This window comes from Marmota marmota, unplaced genomic scaffold (assembly GCF_001458135.2).
Source record: "Marmota marmota marmota unplaced genomic scaffold, marMar, whole genome shotgun sequence".
In the NCBI taxonomy this organism is placed as follows: Eukaryota; Metazoa; Chordata; class Mammalia; order Rodentia; family Sciuridae; genus Marmota; species Marmota marmota.
Window position 1 is genome coordinate 48,115,754 of NW_025999968.1, and position 6,915 is coordinate 48,122,668.

General features: G+C 33.1%; 1 non-coding gene across 1 annotated transcript; it reads right to left on the reverse strand.

Annotated features, from left to right (window-relative positions):
- Positions 1-6,602: 6,602 nt before the first annotated feature.
- On the reverse strand, positions 6,603-6,706 carry LOC125617038. Its single transcript, XR_007347893.1, has one exon. It is a non-coding gene; the product is annotated as a U6 spliceosomal RNA (small nuclear RNA).
- Positions 6,707-6,915: the final 209 nt, after the last annotated feature.

Consider the following 6,915-nt stretch of genomic DNA (forward strand, 5'->3'; position numbering starts at 1 on the left):
TGGGGAGGGGGGAGGGTGGAGGATGGGAAAGGCAGCGGAGCACAACAGACACTAGGATGGCAATTTGTAAATCAATGGATGTGAAACTGATGTGATTCTGCTATCTGTGTATGGGGTGAGGGGGGGAGTTCATAACCCACTTGAATCAAAGTGTGGAATATGATATGTCAAGAAATTTGTAATGTTTTGAACAACCCACAATAAAAAAAATTAAAAAAAAAAATAGTAAGTACAAAATAAATGTAAAACACTGTCAACCAATTCTTTAATAGATGGAAAAATAAATATTTAGGTGATATTGCATTTTTAAAAACAAAATGATCTGCAAGTTGAAGAGTATGAATAGCCCTGAAATGAAGAAAAATAGCTAGAAACTTTCATTCAGAGCATTACTTGTGACTCTTTATGTACTTTTAAGTAGTCTGATACTTGAAGACTTTTTTTGGAAAATAAGTGATGAAATATTTCAAAGGCTATATCAATGAATTACGAACATTCAGAAGGACAGATGAAAATCTTGGAATCTCCTACTGCTCTTTTATGACCATCTAAAGAAAAGTCATGCCAGCAGTAAGATGCTTCTTCATTAAGAGTTCAGAACACTTTTTCCCTGGAGTTTTTTCCTATTTATTTTCCTGTCTAGAAAATATGGCACTAAAATCCCTCCTCACCTTTGCATTTAAAGAAGGAATAAAGCTGCTGATCTTCTTTGCATGGTTGTGTGTTCAAACTTCAACCCAATTTAAAACCTATCACATTATCAAAACATTTGAAACATTAGAATTTTAGGAATAGCACATATTTGCTAAAACACTGGGTATATTCTAGGGCAAGTGGTCGTTGATTAGTTTTTAAAGAACATAAAATGCAAATCAACTTTTTGTAGAAACTTTTAGTGCTTGGAAAATATTCTGAAGACATTTTCCACTGAATCATTAAACAAAAGTATCTCATTGATCTCTGGATGAGTAGAATATATGACTTTAGAATTGAAACTGTCCAAATTCTAGAAAGTGTCAAACAAAGAGATTAGGACTATTTGGAAGTTAAAAATTTAGGTAGAAATATCAATATTTTAGCTAAATAAAAGCAAATTTAAAACAAATTAAAATAATACTGTATGATATTCTTTATTAAATAAACTTTCCTACTTATCAATTTGTTTTCCATATTTTATAAGAACTTATTCATATGATTAAATTCAGGTGTGTTTTAGCAGAAATGGCTCAGAATTCGGTCCACAGATGTGGTTTACAATCTCACCTTGATTACTAGCTAACTAATGCAGATTTTGAAATTTTTATGCAAACATGAGGTCTAGATGACTGCTAAGTTCCCTTGGACTTTTAAAGCCAGTGATTCTGAAACTGATGCTGATGAACAAAAATTCTGGGAATTTGGGTGGAGTGGAGTTGGATAGCATTGCATTTACATCTCTCTGCCTTGTGTCAGAGTGTTTCATTTTCATTACCATCTTTAGTGATAAAATACACAAATTAGTTTTGAACATAAATGTCATTAATAAATCATACATTTTAAACACTGGTGTAACCACTGAAAAACTAGCTAAAGGGCTTTGAAATTAGGAGAAGAAACATAGGTATGTTTTTCAACAGTGATAAAAAAATAAATAAAATCTAGTCTATCTAGAGACAAAAAAAAAAATTCCAAAACAGATCATAGAAAAATTCTGGAAAGCACTGTTGGATGTAAAAAAAATAGAGGTAAAAAGAAAGAATAGGCAGCTTAAAAATTTTAGTTAAGTACTTCAAGAAGAAGGTACTATGTGCCTTGGGCTACAGAGAAAGCTGCTAGGACACCCGCTAATTTTTTTTTTTTTTTTTAAGAGAGAGAGAGAGAGAGAGGAGAATTTTAATATTTATTTTATTTTTTTTTAGTTTTCGGCGGACACAACATCTTTGTTTGTATGTGGTCCTGAGGATCGAACCCGGGCCACACGCATGCCAGGTGAGTGCCCTACAGCTTGAGCCACATCCCAACACCCGCTAAATTTTACAACCTGTACCATCTGTGATTCAGAGGCTCCTGGAAGCAAGTTTACAATTTTTAAATAAATGATGGAGAATTCTGAGTTTTAAGGGGTTTTAGTTGAAAAATTTCACATTATCTTGTAATTTCTCACCCCTTTACATGTAGCAGCTGGTTCTTTCTTTTTTTTTTTTTTTTTTAATCAGAAATTTATTGGTTGCTCAAAACATTACATTGATCTTGACATATCATATATCATACATTTGATTCAAATGGGGTATGAATTCTTATTTTTCCACATGTACAGATTGCAGGATCGCATTGGTTATACAGCCATGTGTATACATACTGCCATACTAGTGTCTGTTGTATTCTGCTGCCCTTCCTATCCCCTTCCTATCCACCCTCCCCTCTCCTCCCCTCCCCTCCCTTCACCTCTTTCTACCCATCTACCCTAACTCATTTCTCTCTCTCTCTTTTTTTTTTTCCCTTTCCCCTCACATCCTCTTATATGTATTTTTGTATAACAATGCAGGTCTCCTTCCATCTCTGTGCAATTCCCCTTCTCTCTCCCATTCCCTCCCACCTCTCATCCCTGTTTGATGGTAATGTTCTTCTCATGCTCTTCCTCCCTGCTCTGTTTTGAGTCATGTCCCTTATATCAAAGAAGACATTCGGAATTTGTTTTTTAGGGATTGGCTGACTTCACTTAGCATAATCTGATCTAATGCTATCCATTTCCCTGCAAATGCCATGATTTTGTTATTTTTTTAGTGCTAATATTCCATTGTGTATATATGCCACATTATTTTTATACATTCATCTATGGAAGGGCATCTAGGTTGGTTCCACAGTCTAGCTATTGTGAATTGTGCAGCTGGTTATTTCTGAGAGGTTGAAGAGAGAGGATATGCCCAACCTTGCTTGAATGTGCAACCTACATGCCCTCTTTAGATTCTGCAGAAATACACAGGAGGATTTTCACTGTTGTTATTGCGATCTAGCCAGGAAATGGTGGAGACAGGATTTGGACTTTGACTCATTCCAGACCCCTTACTTTTAAGTACTTTGTGATTCCTAGTTTGTTGTGTTTGTATTTTGTGGTTGCCATATATTCGTAAATAGAACCAGAGGTTGTCAACTTTGATCAAATTATGCAAAGCAGAGCTTCATTAGAGTGTCTCTTGGATGAACTGTTCAAAGAAACCATGTTTCCTCTGGGTTTCATATTTAAGTTCCAGAACCTGTTGAGGAGATTTTTTTTTTTCCCCTAATGAATGGTCAGAAAAACTTCTCTCTGTAGTGATAGTCTTCATTTTTTACCACAATGAGTAAATTTAGTTCTGTTAACATCCATAGTTAACACTTGGATACAAAGTAGTATATCACCCAACATCTTAATAATCCTAGAAGTTCTGACATCAATGAATTAGGGGTTCTTTTAAAATGAATTGAACTTCTTCAACATCATTCAGTAGTATCTTTATATCTCTCACATTGACCAATTAAGCCCAAATTCTTTGATTGATTTTTCAGCATCAAAAAATTCAAGCTCTTAAGAATAGATATTGAAACAATATTTTAGTTCTGCCTAGTAATAAATGTGTCACTATAACCTGTTTAAATTAACTCTTAACTCATGATCACTGCTTATCATTGCATTGTACAAACCAATACGTATCATTTGTCAACATTTAATTCTGGTCTTAGATCAAGTTTAGAATGAAAAGACGTTTGGTTAAAAAAATCTGATTTCAAACACTAAACAAACCATGTAAATGATTTACTCAGGTATTACCAATAATTATTTTTATTGTAAAAACAACAAAATAATTTTAAAATATCAATATTTGTTAGGTCTTTTTAAACTTTAAAGTCCTTTCACATATTTTTTTTTATTAGTTTTTCAGAAATTCTGTTAGTAGCAGAAAAGATGTGATAATTTCAAAGTGCACCTGTGGGAAATGACAAGACAAGCATGCACATGGTAGGTGATTTTTTTTTCTCAGATTACTATAAGTTATCAACAGGCAGGGGTTTAAATTCAGAATCTCTGCTCCTTTATCTTTTTTTTCCCCCAAATAAAGACAGATTTATTGCTAGCAGCCATCAATAATTACACTGTGAATGGATTAAATATCCCATTAAAAACGGATTGGATTAAAAACAGTATTCTAGCTACAAGAAACACACCTTAGATTCATAGACACAAATAGACTGAAAATGAGGATGTGGAGAAACTAGAATTGTCAGTTGATCTGTGTGCAACCACTTGGGAAAACAGTTTGATATATTTTTTTAATATTTGTTTTTAATTAAATTATTTATTTATTCTAATTCGTTATAGACAATGGCAGAATGCAATTCATTTCATATAACACATATAGAGCACAATTTTCCAAGTGACTGATGGTACAGAGTATTTTCACACCATTCGTGTGTCTTCATACATGTACTTAGGGTAATGATGTCTAACTCATTACACCATAAATCCTACCCCATTGCCTCCTTCCTTCCCCTCCCTCACCTTTGCCCTATCTAACATTCTTCCATTCCTCCCGTGCTCCCCTCCTCATTATCATTATTAGTCATCTGCTCCTTCATCTTATGCTAACAACTGTTTTTGTGTTTTCAATACTTAGGAATTACCTCAGAAATCTAAAAGGTTAAAAACATAGACCATACCTTTAGTGCTCACCTCAAGGAAAAAAAAAAAAAAAGATTGAAATCACTGTTGGTGTCAATATATGCCCTTTTGCAATTGAATTTTTCATTCATCTTTTAATGGATATTTTGTTCTTTTAGCAATGCTGCAATAAAAAAAATTTGTTTCTATATTTTGAATGCTTCTTCTTTGTCTTTCTGAATCTGTCTGTCTGTCCTTCCTTTTTCCTCTCTGGCCCATTTTGTTGTCCATAATGGTTTTTTTTTTTTTTTTTTTTTTTTTTTCTGTATCCTTACTTGGCCAAAGGGCAAAGGAGCTTTGAGATTCTTTTAAAAGGACACTAATCCTGTTCATGAGGGCTCCACCCCATGACCTCCTCCCCAAACCATCTTAATTTCTAATATTGTTGCTTTGGGGCTAGAAATTCAACATATGAATTTTGAGGAGACATGCACGTTTAGGCTAACCCCCCATTAAATTGTGAAATGCTTTCTTATCCACCCTAAAGTAAATGAAAAACTTCTTTTTCACAAAAAAACCCAAATGTATATTTCTCTAAGTTCAATTATTTCCCTTTATCTAATAGAAAACTTGGATGTAATCACGCATGTATCAATTTCTTTGCTCATTATTCTTTCTTGTCTCCCATTCTATCATCTGTGATCTTTTTAACTCAAAAATTTGAAGAGAACTATTCAGCTATTTTGTAGCATAATTACTAATTTGGATTTTTTTGACCATTTAATCAGACCATAAAGGATACCACAAAAGTAATGCCATACTCTCCTCATGCATTTTATTGTTTCATGTTCTGTACTTATATTTCCAATTCATTCGTTTTAATGAATTGAAAATTCATTAAATTTCTGCATCTGACGATTTGAACTTCTTAAGTCAATAATGGTCTAATTGCAGTGTTTGTAGTTTTTGTGGATGTTATTTATGGACACAGAGCTTTTATTTTCATGGGAATTTTAGATTGCCAGTTTTGCCAGACTTCATCCCTGAGAATCATTTGAGACTTGTTTTGAGGACTCATCTCTCCAATGAGGATTTCCATTAGTTTTTGAAAGATAAATCAGAATTTTTACAATTTCAGGCCTGTTTAAGTTAATTGGTTGGTTTGGGATATTCCAGACACTTCAGTTACCTTAAAATCAGATTTCAACCTTCTCTGAAGTCAGGTTTTTCTCACCAATTATTATAGTGGACATATTTGTACCATTGGAACTGAGGCTGCAGTGAACAGGATTTTCATCTTCTCATTTTTCATATGTGAACATTTCTTTCACATTTCTGATTTTTCTGATGATGTCACCCTTCCAACAGTTTTAGCTGTACTCAGAAGCATCAGTTCCAACCTGGCTTAGTGAAAGTCCACGTCCTAACCACCTATTTACACCTCACCACAGTTATCGCATCTCCAAATTTATCTTAGTTAATCTTAGGAAGATCTTAGTCCTTCTTTGTTTAGATGAAAAAATGCTCAAAGAAGAGATAGAAGGCCATTTGGTGAATTTTACAAAAGTAAAAATTCACAGAGTTGGATATGCAGTTTATTCAAATGTTCATGTTATCATATTCTGTTGTCACATACATACATGCATGTACAGAGACACACATATGATGATTCATATAATAAATACATAATAAAATGACCAACCATAAAGTAACATTGAATTTTACCATGAATATACTCAAGTATTCACAATCTTCCTTTTAGCATTAACATTTTAATACATCTTTGTTGGTATATGTTCTTTCATTTATGTGTTTCTCTGTCCAACCTATTTTTATTCACTTAGATATGTTGCAATGTAAATTAAAAAGCATTATAATATTTTTACTACATGCTCTGATATGCTATTTTCATTTGTGGTTTTCCTCTGATGCGAGGTATACACATAATGAAAGCAAATCATGAGTATATTTGCAATTTTGACAAATGTATGAAATGTGGAACCTTATGAATTTGTATGTCATCCTTGTGTAGAGGTCATGCTAATTTTCTCTGTATCAATCAAATTTTAGTAATATGTTGTCTAGTCAATGTACCCATAGCCTTTCTCATTATGTAGTCTGGGGGTTTAATCCAGGGCCTTGTTTATGCTTAGATACAGTTTTTAGTTTCAATTTCTGTATTTTATTTGTTTCCAAATAGATTTGAGATTCTTACTTTAACATATGAAACACATGCAGTGTCTTAACAATAGATTTTTTAAAAAAGCTTTAGAAAGGCTCAGATGTGATGGTATGTATTG